This window comes from Ambystoma mexicanum, chromosome 12, assembly GCF_040938575.1.
Source record: "Ambystoma mexicanum isolate Mex_15411 chromosome 12, UKY_AmexF1_1, whole genome shotgun sequence".
Lineage (NCBI taxonomy): Eukaryota > Metazoa > Chordata > Amphibia > Caudata > Ambystomatidae > Ambystoma > Ambystoma mexicanum.
The window spans coordinates 1003379328-1003404075 of NC_090936.1; the positions used below are offsets into that span (position 1 = coordinate 1003379328).

The 24748-nt window shown below is 48.4% G+C and overlaps 5 non-coding genes across 5 annotated transcripts; all 5 read left to right on the plus strand.

The window, feature by feature from the left end:
- Positions 1 to 3759: 3759 nt before the first annotated feature.
- TRNAP-UGG (transfer RNA proline (anticodon UGG)) lies at positions 3760 to 3831 on the plus strand. The gene has a single exon. It is a non-coding gene; the product is annotated as a tRNA-Pro (tRNA).
- Positions 3832 to 8400: 4569 nt separating this feature from the next.
- TRNAP-UGG (transfer RNA proline (anticodon UGG)) lies at positions 8401 to 8472 on the plus strand. Its single transcript has one exon. It is a non-coding gene; the product is annotated as a tRNA-Pro (tRNA).
- A 4981-nt stretch (positions 8473 to 13453) lies between these two features.
- On the plus strand, positions 13454 to 13525 carry TRNAP-UGG (transfer RNA proline (anticodon UGG)). Its single transcript has one exon. It is a non-coding gene; the product is annotated as a tRNA-Pro (tRNA).
- Positions 13526 to 18506: 4981 nt separating this feature from the next.
- On the plus strand, positions 18507 to 18578 carry TRNAP-UGG (transfer RNA proline (anticodon UGG)). The gene has a single exon. It is a non-coding gene; the product is annotated as a tRNA-Pro (tRNA).
- Positions 18579 to 23559: 4981 nt separating this feature from the next.
- TRNAP-UGG (transfer RNA proline (anticodon UGG)) lies at positions 23560 to 23631 on the plus strand. The gene has a single exon. It is a non-coding gene; the product is annotated as a tRNA-Pro (tRNA).
- Positions 23632 to 24748: the final 1117 nt, after the last annotated feature.

Below are 24748 nucleotides of genomic sequence, written 5' to 3' on the forward strand. Positions count from 1 at the left end.
CTGGGAAGGGAGGGACGAACCTGTACATTGGAGATGTTATATTCCTATAGGGCTCTGCAGGGAGGGATGAACATGGGAGATCCAAGGTATTCCTATCCACTTGGCAGGGAGAGTTGAACCTGTACATGAGAGATCTGTTATATTCATATAGGGGTCTGCAGGGAAGGATGGACATGGGTGATCCGTGGGATTCATATACGGGTGGGCAGGGAGGGATGGACCTGTACATGGGAGATGTGAAATATTCCTATGGGATTCTTCAGGGAAGGATGAATATGGGAGCGCCAAGGGATTCCTACACGGGTGGGCAGGGAGGGATGGACCTGTACATGGGAGATGTGTTATATTCCTATTCTGCAGGGAAGGATGGACGTGGGTGATCCGTGGGATTCCGATACAGCTGGGCATGGAGGGATGAACCTGTACATGGGAGATCTGGTATATTCCTATAGGGCTCTTCAGGGAAGGATGAATATGGGAGATCAAAGGGATTCCTAAGCAGCTGGGTGGGGAGGGGTGGGCCTGTACATGGGAGATCTATATATTCCTATAGGGCTCTTCAGGGAAGGATGAATATGGGCGATCCAAGGGATTCCTATGCAGGTGGGCGGGGAGGGATGGACATGCACATGAGAGATCTGTATATTCCTCTTCAGGGAAGGATGAATATGGGAGATCCAAGGGATCCCTTCACAGCTGGGTGGGGAGGGATGGACCTTTACAGGGGAGATCTGGTATATTCCTAGAGCGCTCTTCAGGGAAGGATGAATATGGGAGATCCAAGGGATCCCTTCACAGCTGGGTGGGGAGGGATGGACCTTTACATGGGAGATCTGGCATATTCCTATAGGGCTCTTCAGGGAAGACTGAACATGGGAGACCCAAGGGATTCCTATGCAGCTGAGCGGGGAGGGGTGAACCTGTACATGGGGGATCTGTTATATTCCTAAAGGTCTCTGCTGGGAAGGATGAACATTGGGGATCTGTGAGATCCATGTAGGGCTCAGTGGGAAGTGAGGAATATGTTCAATCCTATGTGTGCTATTCCTATACGGCTGTGCTCGGAGGGATGAGCAGACACATAGATGTGAGGGATTTCTGTAGGGATGCACGGGGAGGGATGTACATGCTAATGTGTGCAAATTCCATTCAGCTCTAAATTGAGGGATGAACTTATAAACGGGAGATCTCTAGAAGAATGAACATATACATGGGAGATCTGTGGGATTCTCATGGGGGTGGGGGGAAATGATATATAGTAGATGTGGGGGATTCTTAAAGGGCTCTGCGGAGAGGGATGAACCTGCACAGGGAAGATTTATGGGGTTTGTATATTGGCTCATCGGGAAGGGATTAACCTGTTCCTGGGAGATATATGGGATGAGGCCTATATGGCTTCGCAGGGAGGGATAACCCTGCACATGGTGATCAATGGGATTCCTATACAGTTCTGTGTGGAGAGATGAGCCGATAAATGACAGATATCTGAGGTCCCTTTGCTACCTTTGCAGGGATGGAGGAAACGAAACACAGGAGATATGGGGGATTCCTCTAGGGCTCTGAGGGGAATGGTGAGCCTTTAAACTGAAGATCCTTGGCATTCCTATTGAGCACGACGGACGGGATGAACCTGGGCATTCCTATATGCAAGATTCCTATTGGGCTCCACGGGGAGGGGTGAATCGGCTCCTGTGAGATATATTGGATGATGCATATGCAGCTTTGCCGGAAGGGATGAACCTGTAATTGGGAGATTTGGGGGATTTCCATACTAGATTTGCAAGAAGGGAGGAAACGATACATGCGAGATATGAGGGATTTCTAGATGGCTTAGCTGGGAATGTTGAACCTGTACACTGGAGATCCTTGGGATTTCTATTGGGCCCTGCGCAAGGGATGAACCTGTGCATTCCTAAATATGCGATTCCTATACGGCTCTGCAGGGGGGGATGAACCTGTAGATGGGAAATCTGGGGGATTCCCACACTAGAAAACCTTCATCTGTGGGTATTGGGCTCTTGGTGGAAAAGCGTGGAATCTGCAACAACAAAAAAAAAAGGAAAGGGTCCCTGTCATGCGGATTGATACCTCTTAAGTACTAGGCCGAAGAAGAAGGCCGTTGAGGTAATGAAGGATTATCCAATGAGGAGATATAGTGAGGTCAACGTTCAGCCGCTAAACACTGGGGACAATTCCTAGCAAAACGTTTGACAGCAAAAGAAAAGTGTATTCTAAAAATGGGAAAACTCTCAACGAAGGTAGAGGAGGGAGGAGGGCAAGGCAGAATGCATGAAGTTCTGGGGCATTTGTACCGTGTACCTATTCCCCCCTGCCGCTTACGCTGCTTTGCACGGACCAGGCAACCATTAAGGGCGCTTCAGGTATAGGCAACGAGTACATGGGGATAGAGGGCACACTTGCCCCTGTTCTCCTCAAACAATGGGGGGGCAGGAGTATTATGTTGCCCCGTGGAGTTTCTACAACCACAAACCATGAAATATAAAATATTCAGTGACATGCTCTTCGATATCACTGGGCGAAGCAGGGCTTCTGGCTCCTCCCGTGCTGGGCTCGGACTTAATAAAGCTTAGTACACAGCTTGCAAAATTAGCAAGTGTTGCTCATTTCAAAGAGGGAAGGCTGCATCATTGTCCCCTTAGCCTTGATTGGGGAGGTGTGTGAGCGGGGGACCGGCTTAAGCGGTTTGCGGGCATGGGAGAGGTAGGGAATACTAAAGCAGAATGCTGCAGACACACCTCAGCAGGTTAGGCGACTGTTGCTGAGGGGTTATATTTAGACATGCCATGCCTGTAATGCTATGGCTTTCTTCCATTTACTGCTGCTACATGTGCTGTAAAATGTGTGCTTTGGCTCTGGAGATGGAATTTGTGCCGTCATAGCGAAAATAAAAATTTCGTTTTGGACCCCGTTGCGAAAATCAATAGTTGGCACCCAAGAGCCCATGTAAAGAAATGTGTAATCAGAGCTCTATCTCCAAGGACCGGCTCGCTGCCCTTATTCCATTGAGATCACCACATTAGGATTGCGATGTGTACATGCTCTGAGCAGCCCCAGTCCCTTATGCTGCACTCAATGGACTTGGAGCTGTGAAAGATTCCACTCCCATCTCAGCACCTTGCTCTATGTGGGTCTGCTTCTTGGTCAATTGGTATGATTGTTGCTTTGGGTGCGATAGGGTTGCGGCTTCAAATCCTAAACTGCTGTTGTTTTATTGTGATAGAAGATTTAAATCTTGTGTTTATTTCGTATTTGGAAAGAGTCAAAAAAGAAGTGAGGGCTCGTCCGGGATTTGAACCCGGGACCTCTCGCACCCTAAGCGAGAATCATACCCCTAGACCAACGAGCCACTGCACAGCTGCTGTGCATAATTTCATAAGACTCTCAGATCCACTTTTCTACAGACTGGAGCAGTATCCTCTTATTCATGTTTCAATCGCGCAGTGCAAGATGCTAGAGATCATGGAGAGGATCAGGCAGGGATGGGCATCGTACAGAGTCAGAGTTGCTTTCAGCAAAATGACACCTGTTTTTTCAAAACTGTGTACATAAATTAACAAAACGGGCAATGTCTTTCCACCTCTAAATTTAATAGGAGGGTGAACTGATATTAACGATCAGTTGTGATTGCAACACAAAACTCCCATTTAATATCATGCATAAATGAACAGTAAAATAGGAAGCAGTGCTGATGTGGCACGCCACAAGGCTGACTGCTCGCTCATGGCTCTGCTCACAGCTGGCTCGTTGGTCTAGGGGTATGATTCTCGCTTTGGGTGCGAGAGGTCCCGGGTTCAAATCCCGGACGAGCCCCGTTTTGTTTTGGATACATTTAAACGCTCCTTTCGCACCCTGAGCAACAATCACAACCCAAGACCAAGAAGCCATCTATGAGCAGTGGCAAACTATCACCCAACTGCAGGAAGGATCGACTGAAAAGCGCTCATATTTTTTTCACATCAATAGAGGAAGGGCAGTAAAAAACACACGCGAGAAAGATACACTGAAAAGGCGTCATATCAAAAACGAGAAGAAGAGCGTGTGAGTGGTCTAAAGACGTGGGGCTTGCAGGATTAAGCCACTACAAAGATCTCACGCAGTCTTGGTTGGACAGGGGCATGCAAACAAATTATGTAATAGTTGTTCCAAGCCCTCGAGGTCTGTGAGTGCCTCATTTGGGAGGGGAGGAATTCACCTGTGTGTGATTCTGACCCATTGTGTGCAGGTGAAAAAATACGGATCCAAGAACGGGAGGAGGGATAAACCTGCTCCAAGGGATTCCTATATAACTCAGTGCGGAGGGATGAACCACTACACGAGAGATCCAAGGGATTCCTATACAGCTGGGCGGGGAGGGGTGGACCTGTACATTGGAGATCTGGTATAGTCCTATGGGATTCTTCAGGGAAGGATGAATATGGGAGAGACAAGGGATTCTTATACAGCTGGGCGGGCAGGGATAAGAGATCTTATGTTCATATAGTGCTCAGTGGAGAAGGATGAACATGGGAGATCTGTGGGTTTCCTATACAGCTCGGTGGGCTGGGATGTACCTGTACATGGGAGATCTGCTATTTTCCTATTGGGCTCTGCAGGGAAGGATGGACATGGGTGATCCGTGGGATTCCGATACAGCTGGGAAGGGAGGGACGAACCTGTACATTGGAGATGTTATATTCCTATAGGGCTCTGCAGGGAGGGATGAACATGGGAGATCCAAGGTATTCCTATCCACTTGGCAGGGAGAGTTGAACCTGTACATGAGAGATCTGTTATATTCATATAGGGGTCTGCAGGGAAGGATGGACATGGGTGATCCGTGGGATTCATATACGGGTGGGCAGGGAGGGATGGACCTGTACATGGGAGATGTGAAATATTCCTATGGGATTCTTCAGGGAAGGATGAATATGGGAGCGCCAAGGGATTCCTACACGGGTGGGCAGGGAGGGATGGACCTGTACATGGGAGATGTGTTATATTCCTATTCTGCAGGGAAGGATGGACGTGGGTGATCCGTGGGATTCCGATACAGCTGGGCATGGAGGGATGAACCTGTACATGGGAGATCTGGTATATTCCTATAGGGCTCTTCAGGGAAGGATGAATATGGGAGATCAAAGGGATTCCTAAGCAGCTGGGTGGGGAGGGGTGGGCCTGTACATGGGAGATCTATATATTCCTATAGGGCTCTTCAGGGAAGGATGAATATGGGCGATCCAAGGGATTCCTATGCAGGTGGGCGGGGAGGGATGGACATGCACATGAGAGATCTGTATATTCCTCTTCAGGGAAGGATGAATATGGGAGATCCAAGGGATCCCTTCACAGCTGGGTGGGGAGGGATGGACCTTTACAGGGGAGATCTGGTATATTCCTATAGGGCTCTTCAGGGAAGGATGAATATGGGAGATCCAAGGGATCCCTTCACAGCTGGGTGGGGAGGGATGGACCTTTACATGGGAGATCTGGCATATTCCTATAGGGCTCTTCAGGGAAGCCTGAAAATGGGAGACCCAAGGGATTCCTATGCAGCTGAGCGGGGAGGGGTGAACCTGTACATGGGGGATCTGTTATATTCCTAAAGGTCTCTGCTGGGAAGGATGAACATTGGGGATCTGTGAGATCCATGTAGGGCTCAGTGGGAAGTGAGGAATATGTTCAATCCTATGTGTGCTATTCCTATACGGCTGTGCTCGGAGGGATGAGCAGACACATAGATGTGAGGGATTTCTGTAGGGATGCACGGGGAGGGATGTACATGCTAATGTGTGCAAATTCCATTCAGCTCTAAATTGAGGGATGAACTTATAAACGGGAGATCTCTAGAAGAATGAACATATACATGGGAGATCTGTGGGATTCTCATGGGGGTGGGGGGAAATGATATATAGTAGATGTGGGGGATTCTTAAAGGGCTCTGCGGAGAGGGATGAACCTGCACAGGGAAGATTTATGGGGTTTGTATATTGGCTCATCGGGAAGGGATTAACCTGTTCCTGGGAGATATATGGGATGAGGCCTATATGGCTTCGCAGGGAGGGATAACCCTGCACATGGTGATCAATGGGATTCCTATACAGTTCTGTGTGGAGAGATGAGCCGATAAATGACAGATATCTGAGGTCCCTTTGCTACCTTTGCAGGGATGGAGGAAACGAAACACAGGAGATATGGGGGATTCCTCTAGGGCTCTGAGGGGAATGGTGAGCCTTTAAACTGAAGATCCTTGGCATTCCTATTGAGCACGACGGACGGGATGAACCTGGGCATTCCTGTATGCAAGATTCCTATTGGGCTCCACGGGGAGGGGTGAATCGGCTCCTGTGAGATATATTGGATGATGCATATGCAGCTTTGCCGGAAGGGATGAACCTGTAATTGGGAGATTTGGGGGATTTCCATACTAGATTTGCAAGAAGGGAGGAAACGATACATGCGAGATATGAGGGATTTCTAGATGGCTTAGCTGGGAATGTTGAACCTGTACACTGGAGATCCTTGGGATTTCTATTGGGCCCTGCGCAAGGGATGAACCTGTGCATTCCTAAATATGCGATTCCTATACGGCTCTGCAGGGGGGGATGAACCTGTAGATGGGAAATCTGGGGGATTCCCACACTAGAAAACCTTCATCTGTGGGTATTGGGCTCTTGGTGGAAAAGCGTGGAATCTGCAACAACAAAAAAAAAGGAAAGGGTCCCTGTCATGCGGATTGATACCTCTTAAGTACTAGGCCGAAGAAGAAGGCCGTTGAGGTAATGAAGGATTATCCAATGAGGAGATATAGTGAGGTCAACGTTCAGCCGCTAAACACTGGGGACATTTCCTAGCAAAACGTTTGACAGCAAAAGAAAAGTGTATTCTAAAAATGGGAAAACTCTCAACGAAGGTAGAGGAGGGAGGAGGGCAAGGCAGAGTGCATAAAGTTCTGGGGCATTTGTACCGTGTACCTATTCTCCCCTGCCGCTTACGCTGCTTTGCACGGACCAGGCAACCATTAAGGGCGCTTCAGGTATAGGCAACGAGTACATGGGGATAGAGGGCACACTTGCCCCTGTTCTCCTCAAACAATGGGGGGGCAGGAGTATTATGTTGTCCCGTGGAGTTTCTACAACCACAAACCATGAAATATAAAAGATTCAGTGACATGCTCTTCGATATCACTGGGCGAAGCAGGGCTTCTGGCTCCTCCCGTGCTGGGCTCGGACGTAATAAAGCTTAGTACACAGCTTGCAAAATTAGCAAGTGTTGCTCATTTCAAAGAGGGAAGGCTGCATCATTGTCCCCTTAGCCTTGATTGGGGAGGTGTGTGAATGGGGGACCGGCTTAAGCGGTTTGCGGGCATGGGAGAGGTAGGGAATACTAAAGCAGAATGTTGCAGACACACCTCAGCAGGTTAGGCGACTGTTGCTGAGGGGTTATATTTAGACATGCCATGCCTGTAATGCTATGGCTTTCTTCCATTTACTGCTGCTACATGTGCTGTAAAATGTGTGCTTTGGCTCTGGAGATGGAATTTGTGCCGTCATAGCGAAAATAAAAATTTCGTTTTGGACCCCGTTGCGAAAATCAATAGTTGGCACCCAAGAGCCCATGTAAAGAAATGTGTAATCAGAGCTCTATCTCCAAGGACCGGCTCGCTGCCCTTATTCCATTGAGATCACCACATTAGGATTGCGATGTGTACATGCTCTGAGCAGCCCCAGTCCCTTATGCTGCACTCAATGGACTTGGAGCTGTGAAAGATTCCACTCCCATCTCAGCACCTTGCTCTATGTGGGTCTGCTTCTTGGTCAATTGGTATGATTGTTGCTTTGGGTGCGATAGGGTTGCGGCTTCAAATCCTAAACTGCTGTTGTTTTATTGTGATAGAAGATTTAAATCTTGTGTTTATTTCGTATTTGGAAAGAGTCAAAAAAGAAGTGAGGGCTCGTCCGGGATTTGAACCCGGGACCTCTCGAGAATCATACCCCTAGACCAACGAGCCACTGCACAGCTGCTGTGCATAATTTCATAAGACTCTCAGATCCACTTTTCCACAGACTGGAGCAGTATCCTCTTATTCATGTTTCAATCGCGCAGTGCAAGATGCTAGAGATCATGGAGAGGATCAGGCAGGGATGGGCATCGTACAGAGTCAGAGTTGCTTTCAGCAAAATGACACCTGTTTTTTCAAAACTGTGTACATAAATTAACAAAACGGGCAATGTCTTTCCACCTCTAAATTTAATAGGAGGGTGAACTGATATTAACGATCAGTTGTGATTGCAACACAAAACTCCCATTTAATATCATGCATAAATGAACAGTAAAATAGGAAGCAGTGCTGATGTGGCACGCCACAAGGCTGACTGCTCGCTCATGGCTCTGCTCACAGCTGGCTCGTTGGTCTAGGGGTATGATTCTCGCTTTGGGTGCGAGAGGTCCCGGGTTCAAATCCCGGACGAGCCCCCTTTTGTTTTGGATACATTTAAACGCTCCTTTCGCACCCTGAGCAACAATCACAACCCAAGACCAAGAAGCCATCTATGAGCAGTGGCAAACTATCACCCAACTGCAGGAAGGATCGACTGAAAAGCGCTCATATTTTTTTCACATCAATAGAGGAAGGGCAGTAAAAAACACACGCGAGAAAGATACACTGAAAAGGCGTCATATCAAAAACGAGAAGAAGAGCGTGTGAGTGGTCTAAAGACGTGGGGCTTGCAGGATTAAGCCACTACAAAGATCTCACGCAGTCTTGGTTGGACAGGGGCATGCAAACAAATTATGTAATAGTTGTTCCAAGCCCTCGAGGTCTGTGAGTGCCTCATTTGGGAGGGGAGGAATTCACCTGTGTGTGATTCTGACCCATTGTGTGCAGGTGAAAAAATACGGATCCAAGAACGGGAGGAGGGATAAACCTGCTCCAAGGGATTCCTATATAACTCAGTGCGGAGGGATGAACCACTACACGAGAGATCCAAGGGATTCCTATACAGCTGGGCGGGGAGGGGTGGACCTGTACATTGGAGATCTGGTATAGTCCTATGGGATTCTTCAGGGAAGGATGAATATGGGAGAGACAAGGGATTCTTATACAGCTGGGCGGGCAGGGATAAGAGATCTTATGTTCATATAGTGCTCAGTGGAGAAGGATGAACATGGGAGATCTGTGGGTTTCCTATACAGCTCGGTGGGCTGGAATGTACCTGTACATGGGAGATCTGCTATTTTCCTATTGGGCTCTGCAGGGAAGGATGGACATGGGTGATCCGTGGGATTCCGATACAGCTGGGAAGGGAGGGACGAACCTGTACATTGGAGATGTTATATTCCTATAGGGCTCTGCAGGGAGGGATGAACATGGGAGATCCAAGGTATTCCTATCCACTTGGCAGGGAGAGTTGAACCTGTACATGAGAGATCTGTTATATTCATATAGGGGTCTGCAGGGAAGGATGGACATGGGTGATCCGTGGGATTCATATACGGGTGGGCAGGGAGGGATGGACCTGTACATGGGAGATGTGAAATATTCCTATGGGATTCTTCAGGGAAGGATGAATATGGGAGCGCCAAGGGATTCCTACACGGGTGGGCAGGGAGGGATGGACCTGTACATGGGAGATGTGTTATATTCCTATTCTGCAGGGAAGGATGGACGTGGGTGATCCGTGGGATTCTGATACAGCTGGGAAGGGAGGGACGAACCTGTACATTGGAGATGTTATATTCCTATAGGGCTCTGCAGGGAGGGATGAACATGGGAGATCCAAGGTATTCCTATCCACTTGGCAGGGAGAGTTGAACCTGTACATGAGAGATCTGTTATATTCATATAGGGGTCTGCAGGGAAGGATGGACATGGGTGATCCGTGGGATTCATATACGGGTGGGCAGGGAGGGATGGACCTGTACATGGGAGATGTGAAATATTCCTATGGGATTCTTCAGGGAAGGATGAATATGGGAGCGCCAAGGGATTCCTACACGGGTGGGCAGGGAGGGATGGACCTGTACATGGGAGATGTGTTATATTCCTATTCTGCAGGGAAGGATGGACGTGGGTGATCCGTGGGATTCCGATACAGCTGGGCATGGAGGGATGAACCTGTACATGGGAGATCTGGTATATTCCTATAGGGCTCTTCAGGGAAGGATGAATATGGGAGATCAAAGGGATTCCTAAGCAGCTGGGTGGGGAGGGGTGGGCCTGTACATGGGAGATCTATATATTCCTATAGGGCTCTTCAGGGAAGGATGAATATGGGCGATCCAAGGGATTCCTATGCAGGTGGGCGGGGAGGGATGGACATGCACATGAGAGATCTGTATATTCCTCTTCAGGGAAGGATGAATATGGGAGATCCAAGGGATCCCTTCACAGCTGGGTGGGGAGGGATGGACCTTTACAGGGGAGATCTGGTATATTCCTATAGGGCTCTTCAGGGAAGGATGAATATGGGAGATCCAAGGGATCCCTTCACAGCTGGGTGGGGAGGGCTGGACCTTTACATGGGAGATCTGGCATATTCCTATAGGGCTCTTCAGGGAAGCCTGAAAATGGGAGACCCAAGGGATTCCTATGCAGCTGAGCGGGGAGGGGTGAACCTGTACATGGGGGATCTGTTATATTCCTAAAGGTCTCTGCTGGGAAGGATGAACATTGGGGATCTGTGAGATCCATGTAGGGCTCAGTGGGAAGTGAGGAATATGTTCAATCCTATGTGTGCTATTCCTATACGGCTGTGCTCGGAGGGATGAGCAGACACATAGATGTGAGGGATTTCTGTAGGGATGCACGGGGAGGGATGTACATGCTAATGTGTGCAAATTCCATTCAGCTCTAAATTGAGGGATGAACTTATAAACGGGAGATCTCTAGAAGAATGAACATATACATGGGAGATCTGTGGGATTCTCATGGGGGTGGGGGGAAATGATATATAGTAGATGTGGGGGATTCTTAAAGGGCTCTGCGGAGAGGGATGAACCTGCACAGGGAAGATTTATGGGGTTTGTATATTGGCTCATCGGGAAGGGATTAACCTGTTCCTGGGAGATATATGGGATGAGGCCTATATGGCTTCGCAGGGAGGGATAACCCTGCACATGGTGATCAATGGGATTCCTATACAGTTCTGTGTGGAGAGATGAGCCGATAAATGACAGATATCTGAGGTCCCTTTGCTACCTTTGCAGGGATGGAGGAAACGAAACACAGGAGATATGGGGGATTCCTCTAGGGCTCTGAGGGGAATGGTGAGCCTTTAAACTGAAGATCCTTGGCATTCCTATTGAGCACGACGGACGGGATGAACCTGGGCATTCCTATATGCAAGATTCCTATTGGGCTCCACGGGGAGGGGTGAATCGGCTCCTGTGAGATATATTGGATGATGCATATGCAGCTTTGCCGGAAGGGATGAACCTGTAATTGGGAGATTTGGGGGATTTCCATACTAGATTTGCAAGAAGGGAGGAAACGATACATGCGAGATATGAGGGATTTCTAGATGGCTTAGCTGGGAATGTTGAACCTGTACACTGGAGATCCTTGGGATTTCTATTGGGCCCTGCGCAAGGGATGAACCTGTGCATTCCTAAATATGCGATTCCTATACGGCTCTGCAGGGGGGGATGAACCTGTAGATGGGAAATCTGGGGGATTCCCACACTAGAAAACCTTCATCTGTGGGTATTGGGCTCTTGGTGGAAAAGCGTGGAGTCTGCAACAACAAAAAAAAAAGGAAAGGGTCCCTGTCATGCGGATTGATACCTCTTAAGTACTAGGCCGAAGAAGAAGGCCGTTGAGGTAATGAAGGATTATCCAATGAGGAGATATAGTGAGGTCAACGTTCAGCCGCTAAACACTGGGGACAATTCCTAGCAAAACGTTTGACAGCAAAAGAAAAGTGTATTCTAAAAATGGGAAAACTCTCAACGAAGGTAGAGGAGGGAGGAGGGCAAGGCAGAATGCATGAAGTTCTGGGGCATTTGTACCGTGTACCTATTCCCCCCTGCCGCTTACGCTGCTTTGCACGGACCAGGCAACCATTAAGGGCGCTTCAGGTATAGGCAACGAGTACATGGGGATAGAGGGCACACTTGCCCCTGTTCTCCTCAAACAATGGGGGGGCAGGAGTATTATGTTGCCCCGTGGAGTTTCTATAACCACAAACCATGAAATATAAAATATTCAGTGACATGCTCTTCGATATCACTGGGCGAAGCAGGGCTTCTGGCTCCTCCCGTGCGGGGCTCGGACTTAATAAAGCTTAGTACACAGCTTGCAAAATTAGCAAGTGTTGCTCATTTCAAAGAGGGAAGGCTGCATCATTGTCCCCTTAGCCTTGATTGGGGAGGTGTGTGAGCGGGGGACCGGCTTAAGCGGTTTGCGGGCATGGGAGAGGTAGGGAATACTAAAGCAGAATGCTGCAGACACACCTCAGCAGGTTAGGCGACTGTTGCTGAGGGGTTATATTTAGACATGCCATGCCTGTAATGCTATGGCTTTCTTCCATTTACTGCTGCTACATGTGCTGTAAAATGTGTGCTTTGGCTCTGGAGATGGAATTTGTGCCGTCATAGCGAAAATAAAAATTTCGTTTTGGACCCCGTTGCGAAAATCAATAGTTGGCACCCAAGAGCCCATGTAAAGAAATGTGTAATCAGAGCTCTATCTCCAAGGACCGGCTCGCTGCCCTTATTCCATTGAGATCACCACATTAGGATTGCGATGTGTACATGCTCTGAGCAGCCCCAGTCCCTTATGCTGCACTCAATGGACTTGGAGCTGTGAAAGATTCCACTCCCATCTCAGCACCTTGCTCTATGTGGGTCTGCTTCTTGGTCAATTGGTATGATTGTTGCTTTGGGTGCGATAGGGTTGCGGCTTCAAATCCTAAACTGCTGTTGTTTTATTGTGATAGAAGATTTAAATCTTGTGTTTATTTCGTATTTGGAAAGAGTCAAAAAAGAAGTGAGGGCTCGTCCGGGATTTGAACCCGGGACCTCTCGCACCCTAAGCGAGAATCATACCCCTAGACCAACGAGCCACTGCACAGCTGCTGTGCATAATTTCATAAGACTCTCAGATCCACTTTTCCACAGACTGGAGCAGTATCCTCTTATTCATGTTTCAATCGCGCAGTGCAAGATGCTAGAGATCATGGAGAGGATCAGGCAGGGATGGGCATCGTACAGAGTCAGAGTTGCTTTCAGCAAAATGACACCTGTTTTTTCAAAACTGTGTACATAAATTAACAAAACGGGCAATGTCTTTCCACCTCTAAATTTAATAGGAGGGTGAACTGATATTAACGATCAGTTGTGATTGCAACACAAAACTCCCATTTAATATCATGCATAAATGAACAGTAAAATAGGAAGCAGTGCTGATGTGGCACGCCACAAGGCTGACTGCTCGCTCATGGCTCTGCTCACAGCTGGCTCGTTGGTCTAGGGGTATGATTCTCGCTTTGGGTGCGAGAGGTCCCGGGTTCAAATCCCGGACGAGCCCCGTTTTGTTTTGGATACATTTAAACGCTCCTTTCGCACCCTGAGCAACAATCACAACCCAAGACCAAGAAGCCATCTATGAGCAGTGGCAAACTATCACCCAACTGCAGGAAGGATCGACTGAAAAGCGCTCATATTTTTTTCACATCAATAGAGGAAGGGCAGTAAAAAACACACGCGAGAAAGATACACTGAAAAGGCGTCATATCAAAAACGAGAAGAAGAGCGTGTGAGTGGTCTAAAGACGTGGGGCTTGCAGGATTAAGCCACTACAAAGATCTCACGCAGTCTTGGTTGGACAGGGGCATGCAAACAAATTATGTAATAGTTGTTCCAAGCCCTCGAGGTCTGTGAGTGCCTCATTTGGGAGGGGAGGAATTCACCTGTGTGTGATTCTGACCCATTGTGTGCAGGTGAAAAAATACGGATCCAAGAACGGGAGGAGGGATAAACCTGCTCCAAGGGATTCCTATATAACTCAGTGCGGAGGGTTGAACCACTACACGAGAGATCCAAGGGATTCCTATACAGCTGGGCGGGGAGGGGTGGACCTGTACATTGGAGATCTGGTATAGTCCTATGGGATTCTTCAGGGAAGGATGAATATGGGAGAGACAAGGGATTCTTATACAGCTGGGCGGGCAGGGATAAGAGATCTTATGTTCATATAGTGCTCAGTGGAGAAGGATGAACATGGGAGATCTGTGGGTTTCCTATACAGCTCGGTGGGCTGGGATGTACCTGTACATGGGAGATCTGCTATTTTCCTATTGGGCTCTGCAGGGAAGGATGGACATGGGTGATCCGTGGGATTCCGATACAGCTGGGAAGGGAGGGACGAACCTGTACATTGGAGATGTTATATTCCTATAGGGCTCTGCAGGGAGGGATGAACATGGGAGATCCAAGGTATTCCTATCCACTTGGCAGGGAGAGTTGAACCTGTACATGAGAGATCTGTTATATTCATATAGGGGTCTGCAGGGAAGGATGGACATGGGTGATCCGTGGGATTCATATACGGGTGGGCAGGGAGGGATGGACCTGTACATGGGAGATGTGAAATATTCCTATGGGATTCTTCAGGGAAGGATGAATATGGGAGCGCCAAGGGATTCCTACACGGGTGGGCAGGGAGGGATGGACCTGTACATGGGAGATGTGTTATATTCCTATTCTGCAGGGAAGGATGGACGTGGGTGATCCGTGGGATTCCGATACAGCTGGGAAGGGAGGGACGAACCTGTACATTGGAGATGTTATATTCCTATAGGGCTCTGCAGGGAGGGATGAACATGGGAGATCCAAGGTATTCCTATCCACTTGGCAGGGAGAGTTGAACCTGTACATGAGAGATCTGTTATATTCATATAGGGGTCTGCAGGGAAGGATGGACATGGGTGATCCGTGGGATTCATATACGGGTGGGCAGGGAGGGATGGACCTGTACATGGGAGATGTGAAATATTCCTATGGGATTCTTCAGGGAAGGATGAATATGGGAGCGCCAAGGGATTCCTACACGGGTGGGCAGGGAGGGATGGACCTGTACATGGGAGATGTGTTATATTCCTATTCTGCAGGGAAGGATGGACGTGGGTGATCCGTGGGATTCCGATACAGCTGGGCATGGAGGGATGAACCTGTACATGGGAGATCTGGTATATTCCTATAGGGCTCTTCAGGGAAGGATGAATATGGGAGATCAAAGGGATTCCTAAGCAGCTGGGTGGGGAGGGGTGGGCCTGTACATGGGAGATCTATATATTCCTATAGGGCTCTTCAGGGAAGGATGAATATGGGCGATCCAAGGGATTCCTATGCAGGTGGGCGGGGAGGGATGGACATGCACATGAGAGATCTGTATATTCCTCTTCAGGGAAGGATGAATATGGGAGATCCAAGGGATCCCTTCACAGCTGGGTGGGGAGGGATGGACCTTTACAGGGGAGATCTGGTATATTCCTAGAGGGCTCTTCAGGGAAGGATGAATATGGGAGATCCAAGGGATCCCTTCACAGCTGGGTGGGGAGGGATGGACCTTTACATGGGAGATCTGGCATATTCCTATAGGGCTCTTCAGGGAAGACTGAAAATGGGAGAGCCAAGGGATTCCTATGCAGCTGAGCGGGGAGGGGTGAACCTGTACATGGGGGATCTGTTATATTCCTAAAGGTCTCTGCTGGGAAGGATGAACATTGGGGATCTGTGAGATCCATGTAGGGCTCAGTGGGAAGTGAGGAATATGTTCAATCCTATGTGTGCTATTCCTATACGGCTGTGCTCGGAGGGATGAGCAGACACATAGATGTGAGGGATTTCTGTAGGGATGCACGGGGAGGGATGTACATGCTAATGTGTGCAAATTCCATTCAGCTCTAAATTGAGGGATGAACTTATAAACGGGAGATCTCTAGAAGAATGAACATATACATGGGAGATCTGTGGGATTCTCATGGGGGTGGGGGGAAATGATATATAGTAGATGTGGGGGATTCTTAAAGGGCTCTGCGGAGAGGGATGAACCTGCACAGGGAAGATTTATGGGGTTTGTATATTGGCTCATCGGGAAGGGATTAACCTGTTCCTGGGAGATATATGGGATGAGGCCTATATGGCTTCGCAGGGAGGGATAACCCTGCACATGGTGATCAATGGGATTCCTATACAGTTCTGTGTGGAGAGATGAGCCGATAAATGACAGATATCTGAGGTCCCTTTGCTACCTTTGCAGGGATGGAGGAAACGAAACACAGGAGATATGGGGGATTCCTCTAGGGCTCTGAGGGGAATGGTGAGCCTTTAAACTGAAGATCCTTGGCATTCCTATTGAGCACGACGGACGGGATGAACCTGGGCATTCCTATATGCAAGATTCCTATTGGGCTCCACGGGGAGGGGTGAATCGGCTCCTGTGAGATATATTGGATGATGCATATGCAGCTTTGCCGGAAGGGATGAACCTGTAATTGGGAGATTTGGGGGATTTCCATACTAGATTTGCAAGAAGGGAGGAAACGATACATGCGAGATATGAGGGATTTCTAGATGGCTTAGCTGGGAATGTTGAACCTGTACACTGGAGATCCTTGGGATTTCTATTGGGCCCTGCGCAAGGGATGAACCTGTGCATTCCTAAATATGCGATTCCTATACGGCTCTGCAGGGGGGGATGAACCTGTAGATGGGAAATCTGGGGGATTCCCACACTAGAAAACCTTCATCTGTGGGTATTGGGCTCTTGGTGGAAAAGCGTGGAGTCTGCAACAACAAAAAAAAAAGGAAAGGGTCCCTGTCATGCGGATTGATACCTCTTAAGTACTAGGCCGAAGAAGAAGGCCGTTGAGGTAATGAAGGATTATCCAATGAGGAGATATAGTGAGGTCAACGTTCAGCCGCTAAACACTGGGGACAATTCCTAGCAAAACGTTTGACAGCAAAAGAAAAGTGTATTCTAAAAATGGGAAAACTCTCAACGAAGGTAGAGGAGGGAGGAGGGCAAGGCAGAATGCATGAAGTTCTGGGGCATTTGTACCGTGTACCTATTCCCCCCTGCCGCTTACGCTGCTTTGCACGGACCAGGCAACCATTAAGGGCGCTTCAGGTATAGGCAACGAGTACATGGGGATAGAGGGCACACTTGCCCCTGTTCTCCTCAAACAATGGGGGGGCAGGAGTATTATGTTGCCCCGTGGAGTTTCTACAACCACAAACCATGAAATATAAAATATTCAGTGACATGCTCTTCGATATCACTGGGCGAAGCAGGGCTTCTGGCTCCTCCCGTGCGGGGCTCGGACTTAATAAAGCTTAGTACACAGCTTGCAAAATTAGCAAGTGTTGCTCATTTCAAAGAGGGAAGGCTGCATCATTGTCCCCTTAGCCTTGATTGGGGAGGTGTGTGAGCGGGGGACCGGCTTAAGCGGTTTGCGGGCATGGGAGAGGTAGGGAATACTAAAGCAGAATGCTGCAGACACACCTCAGCAGGTTAGGCGACTGTTGCTGAGGGGTTATATTTAGACATGCCATGCCTGTAATGCTATGGCTTTCTTCCATTTACTGCTGCTACATGTGCTGTAAAATGTGTGCTTTGGCTCTGGAGATGGAATTTGTGCCGTCATAGCGAAAATAAAAATTTCGTTTTGGACCCCGTTGCGAAAATCAATAGTTGGCACCCAAGAGCCCATGTAAAGAAATGTGTAATCAGAGCTCTATCTCCAAGGACCGGCTCGCTGCCCTTATTCCATTGAGATCACCACATTAGGATTGCGATGTGTACATGCTCTGAGCAGCCCCAGTCCCTTATGCTGCACTCAATGGACTTGGAGCTGTGAAAGATTCCACTCCCATCTCAGCACCTTGCTCTATGTGGGTCTGCTTCTTGGTCAATTGGTATGATTGTTGCTTTGGGTGCGATAGGGTTGCGGCTTCAAATCCTAAACTGCTGTTGTTTTATTGTGATAGAAGATTTAAATCTTGTGTTTATTTCGTATTTGGAAAGAGTCAAAAAAGAAGTGAGGGCTCGTCCGGGATTTGAACCCGGGACCTCTCGCACCCTAAGCGAGAATCATACCCCTAGACCAACGAGCCACTGCACAGCTGCTGTGCATAATTTCATAAGACTCTCAGATCCACTTTTCCACAGACTGGAGCAGTATCCTCTTATTCATGTTTCAATCGCGCAGTGCAAGATGCTAGAGATCATGGAGAGGATCAGGCAGGGATGGGCATCGTACAGAGTCAGAGTTGCTTTCAGCAAAATGACACCTGTTTTTTCAAAACTGTGTACATAAATTAACAAAACGGGCAATGTCTTTCCACCTCTAAATTTAATAGGAGGGTGAACTGATATTAACGATCAGTTGTGATTGCAACACAAAACTCCCATTTAATATCATGCATAAATGAACAGTAAAATAGGAAGCAGTGCTGATGTGGCACGCCACAAGGCTGACTGCTCGCTCGTGGCTCTGCTCACAGCTGGCTCGTTGGTCGAGGGGTATGATTCTCGCTTTGGGTGCGAGAGGTCCCGGGTTCAAATCCCGGACGAGCCCCGTTTTGTTTTGGATACATTTAAACGCTCCTTTCGCACCCTGAGCAACAATCACAACCCAAGACCAAGAAGCCATCTATGAGCAGTGGCAAACTATCACCCAACTGCAGGAAGGATCGACTGAAAAGCGCTCATATTTTTTTCACATCAATAGAGGAAGGGCAGTAAAAAACACACGCGAGAAAGATACACTGAAAAGGCGTCATATCAAAAACGAGAAGAAGAGCGTGTGAGTGGTCTAAAGACGTGGGGCTTGCAGGATTAAGCCACTACAAAGATCTCACGCAGTCTTGGTTGGACAGGGGCATGCAAACAAATTATGTAATAGTTGTTCCAAGCCCTCGAGGTCTGTGAGTGCCTCATTTGGGAGGGGAGGAATTCACCTGTGTGTGATTCTGACCCATTGTGTGCAGGTGAAAAAATACGGATCCAAGAACGGGAGGAGGGATAAACCTGCTCCAAGGGATTCCTATATAACTCAGTGCGGAGGGTTGAACCACTACACGAGAGATCCAAGGGATTCCTATACAGCTGGGCGGGGAGGGGTGGACCTGTACATTGGAGATCTGGTATAGTCCTATGGGATTCTTCAGGGAAGGATGAATATGGGAGAGACAAGGGATTCTTATACAGCTGGGCGGGCAGGGATAAGAGATCTTATGTTCATATAGTGCTCAGTGGAGAAGGATGAACATGGGAGATCTGTGGGTTTCCTATACAGCTCGGTGGGCTGGGATGTACCTGTACATGGGAGATCTGCTATTTTCCTATTGGGCTCTGCAGGGAAGGATGGACATGGGTGATCCGTGGGATTCCGATACAGCTGGGAAGGGAGGGACGAACCTGTACATTGGAGATGTTATATTCCTATAGGGCTCTGCAGGGAGGGATGAACATGGGAGATCCAAGGTATTCCTATCCACTTGGCAGGGAGAGTTGAACCTGTACATGAGAGATCTGTTATATTCATATAGGGGTCTGCAGGGAAGGATGGACATGGGTGATCCGTGGGATTCATATACGGGTGGGCAGGGAGGGATGGACCTGTACATGGGAGATGTGAAATATTCCTATGGGATTCTTCAGGGAAGGATGAATATGGGAGCGCCAAGGGATTCCTACACGGGTGGGCAGGGAGGGATGGACCTGTACATGGGAGATGTGTTATATTCCTATTCTGCAGGGAAGGATGGACGTGGGTGATCCGTGGGATTCCGATACAGCTGGGAAGGGAGGGACGAACCTGTACATTGGAGATGTTATATTCCTATAGGGCTCTGCAGGGAGGGATGAACATGGGAGATCCAAGGTATTCCTATCCACTTGGCAGGGAGAGTTGAACCTGTACATGAGAGATCTGTTATATTCATATAGGGGTCTGCAGGGAAGGATGGACATGGGTGATCCGTGGGATTCATATACGGGTGGGCAGGGAGGGATGGACCTGTACATGGGAGATGTGAAATATTCCTATGGGATTCTTCAGGGAAGGATGAATATGGGAGCGCCAAGGGATTCCTACACGGGTGGGCAGGGAGGGATGGACCTGTACATGGGAGATGTGTTATATTCCTATTCTGCAGGGAAGGATGGACGTGGGTGATCCGTGGGATTCCGATACAGCTGGGCATGGAGGGATGAACCTGTACATGGGAGATCTGGTATATTCCTATAGGGCTCTTCAGGGAAGGATGAATATGGGAGATCAAAGGGATTCCTAAGCAGCTGGGTGGGGAGGGGTGGGCCTGTACATGGGAGATCTATATATTCCTATAGGGCTCTTCAGGGAAGGATGAATATGGGCGATCCAAGGGATTCCTATGCAGGTGGGCGGGGAGGGATGGACATGCACATGAGAGATCTGTATATTCCTCTTCAGGGAAGGATGAATATGGGAGATCCAAGGGATCCCTTCACAGCTGGGTGGGGAGGGATGGACCTTTACAGGGGAGATCTGGTATATTCCTAGAGGGCTCTTCAGGGAAGGATGAATATGGGAGATCCAAGGGATCCCTTCACAGCTGGGTGGGGAGGGATGGACCTTTACATGGGAGATCTGGCATATTCCTATAGGGCTCTTCAGGGAAGACTGAAAATGGGAGAGCCAAGGGATTCCTATGCAGCTGAGCGGGGAGGGGTGAACCTGTACATGGGGGATCTGTTATATTCCTAAAGGTCTCTGCTGGGAAGGATGAACATTGGGGATCTGTGAGATCCATGTAGGGCTCAGTGGGAAGTGAGGAATATGTTCAATCCTATGTGTGCTATTCCTATACGGCTGTGCTCGGAGGGATGAGCAGACACATAGATGTGAGGGATTTCTGTAGGGATGCACGGGGAGGGATGTACATGCTAATGTGTGCAAATTCCATTCAGCTCTAAATTGAGGGATGAACTTATAAACGGGAGATCTCTAGAAGAATGAACATATACATGGGAGATCTGTGGGATTCTCATGGGGGTGGGGGGAAATGATATATAGTAGATGTGGGGGATTCTTAAAGGGCTCTGCGGAGAGGGATGAACCTGCACAGGGAAGATTTATGGGGTTTGTATATTGGCTCATCGGGAAGGGATTAACCTGTTCCTGGGAGATATATGGGATGAGGCCTATATGGCTTCGCAGGGAGGGATAACCCTGCACATGGTGATCAATGGGATTCCTATACAGTTCTGTGTGGAGAGATGAGCCGATAAATGACAGATATCTGAGGTCCCTTTGCTACCTTTGCAGGGATGGAGGAAACGAAACACAGGAGATATGGGGGATTCCTCTAGGGCTCTGAGGGGAATGGTGAGCCTTTAAACTGAAGATCCTTGGCATTCCTATTGAGCACGACGGACGGGATGAACCTGGGCATTCCTATATGCAAGATTCCTATTGGGCTCCACGGGGAGGGGTGAATCGGCTCCTGTGAGATATATTGGATGATGCATATGCAGCTTTGCCGGAAGGGATGAACCTGTAATTGGGAGATTTGGGGGATTTCCATACTAGATTTGCAAGAAGGGAGGAAACGATACATGCGAGATATGAGGGATTTCTAGATGGCTTAGCTGGGAATGTTGAACCTGTACACTGGAGATCCTTGGGATTTCTATTGGGCCCTGCGCAAGGGATGAACCTGTGCATTCCTAAATATGCGATTCCTATACGGCTCTGCAGGGGGGGATGAACCTGTAGATGGGAAATCTGGGGGATTCCCACACTAGAAAACCTTCATCTGTGGGTATTGGGCTCTTGGTGGAAAAGCGTGGAATCTGCAACAACAAAAAAAAAAGGAAAGGGTCCCTGTCATGCGGATTGATACCTCTTAAGTACTAGGCCGAAGAAGAAGGCCGTTGAGGTAATGAAGGATTATCCAATGAGGAGATATAGTGAGGTCAACGTTCAGCCGCTAAACACTGGGGACAATTCCTAGCAAAACGTTTGACAGCAAAAGAAAAGTGTATTCTAAAAATGGGAAAACTCTCAACGAAGGTAGAGGAGGGAGGAGGGCAAGGCAGAATGCATGTAGTTCTGGGGCATTTGTACCGTGTACCTATTCCCCCCTGCCGCTTACGCTGCTTTGCACGGACCAGGCAACCATTAAGGGCGCTTCAGGTATAGGCAACGAGTACATGGGGATAGAGGGCACACTTGCCCCTGTTCTCCTCAAACAATGGGGGGGCAGGAGTATTATGTTGCCCCGTGGAGTTTCTACAACCACAAACCATGAAATATAAAATATTCAGTGACATGCTCTTCGATATCACTGGGCGAAGCAGGGCTTCTGGCTCCTCCCGTGCTGGGCTCGGACTTAATAAAGCTTAGTACACAGCTTGCAAAATTATCAAGTGTTGCTCATTTCAAAGAGGGAAGGCTGCATCATTGTCCCCTTAGCCTTGATTGGGGAGGTGTGTGAGCGGGGGACCGGCTTAAGCGGTTTGCGGGCATGGGAGAGGTAGGGAATACTAAAGCAGAATGCTGCAGACACACCTCAGCAGGTTAGGCGACTGTTGCTGAGGGGTTATATTTAGACATGCCATGCCTGTAATGCTATGGCTTTCTTCCATTTACTGCTGCTACATGTGCTGTAAAATGTGTGCTTTGGCTCTGGAGATGGAATTTGTGCCGTCATAGCGAAAATAAAAATTTCGTTTTGGACCCCGTTGCGAAAATCAATAGTTGGCACCCAAGAGCCCATGTAAAGAAATGTGTAATCAGAGCTCTATCTCCAAGGACCGGCTCGCTGCCCTTATTCCATTGAGATCACCACATTAGGATTGCGATGTGTACATGCTCTGAGCAGCCCCAGTCCCTTATGCTGCACTCAATGGACTTGGAGCTGTGAAAGATTCCACTCCCATCTCAGCACCTTGCTCTATGTGGGTCTGCTTCTTGGTCAATTGGTATGATTGTTGCTTTGGGTGCGATAGGGTTGCGGCTTCAAATCCTAAACTGCTGTTGTTTTATTGTGATAGAAGATTTAAATCTTGTGTTTATTTCGTATTTGGAAAGAGTCAAAAAAGAAGTGAGGGCTCGTCCGGGATTTGAACCCGGGACCTCTCGCACCCTAAGCGAGAATCATACCCCTAGACCAACGAGCCACTGCACAGCTACTGTGCATAATTTCATAAGACTCTCAGATCCACTTTTCCACAGACTGGAGCAGTATCCTCTTATTCATGTTTCAATCGCGCAGTGCAAGATGCTAGAGATCATGGAGAGGATCAGGCAGGGATGGGCATCTTACAGAGTCAGAGTTGCTTTCAGCAAAATGACACCTGTTTTTTCAAAACTGTGTACATAAATTAACAAAACGGGCAATGTCTTTCCACCTCTAAATTTAATAGGAGGGTGAACTGATATTAACGATCAGTTGTGATTGCAACACAAAACTCCCATTTAATATCATGCATAAATGAACAGTAAAATAGGAAGCAGTGCTGATGTGGCACGCCACAAGGCTGACTGCTCGCTCATGGCTCTGCTCACAGCTGGCTCGTTGGTCTAGGGGTATGATTCTCGCTTTGGGTGCGAGAGGTCCCGGGTTCAAATCCCGGACGAGCCCCGTTTTGTTTTGGATACATTTAAACGCTCCTTTCGCACCCTGAGCAACAATCACAACCCAAGACCAAGAAGCCATCTATGAGCAGTGGCAAACTATCACCCAACTGCAGGAAGGATCGACTGAAAAGCGCTCATATTTTTTTCACATCAATAGAGGAAGGGCAGTAAAAAACACACGCGAGAAAGATACACTGAAAAGGCGTCATATCAAAAACGAGAAGAAGAGCGTGTGAGTGGTCTAAAGACGTGGGGCTTGCAGGATTAAGCCACTACAAAGATCTCACGCAGTCTTGGTTGGACAGGGGCATGCAAACAAATTATGTAATAGTTGTTCCAAGCCCTCGAGGTCTGTGAGTGCCTCATTTGGGAGGGGAGGAATTCACCTGTGTGTGATTCTGACCCATTGTGTGCAGGTGAAAAAATACGGATCCAAGAACGGGAGGAGGGATAAACCTGCTCCAAGGGATTCCTATATAACTCAGTGCGGAGGGTTGAACCACTACACGAGAGATCCAAGGGATTCCTATACAGCTGGGCGGGGAGGGGTGGACCTGTACATTGGAGATCTGGTATAGTCCTATGGGATTCTTCAGGGAAGGATGAATATGGGAGAGACAAGGGATTCTTATACAGCTGGGCGGGCAGGGATAAGAGATCTTATGTTCATATAGTGCTCAGTGGAGAAGGATGAACATGGGAGATCTGTGGGTTTCCTATACAGCTCGGTGGGCTGGGATGTACCTGTACATGGGAGATCTGCTATTTTCCTATTGGGCTCTGCAGGGAAGGATGGACATGGGTGATCCGTGGGATTCCGATACAGCTGGGAAGGGAGGGACGAACCTGTACATTGGAGATGTTATATTCCTATAGGGCTCTGCAGGGAGGGATGAACATGGGAGATCCAAGGTATTCCTATCCACTTGGCAGGGAGAGTTGAACCTGTACATGAGAGATCTGTTATATTCATATAGGGGTCTGCAGGGAAGGATGGACATGGGTGATCCGTGGGATTCATATACGGGTGGGCAGGGAGGGATGGACCTGTACATGGGAGATGTGAAATATTCCTATGGGATTCTTCAGGGAAGGATGAATATGGGAGCGCCAAGGGATTC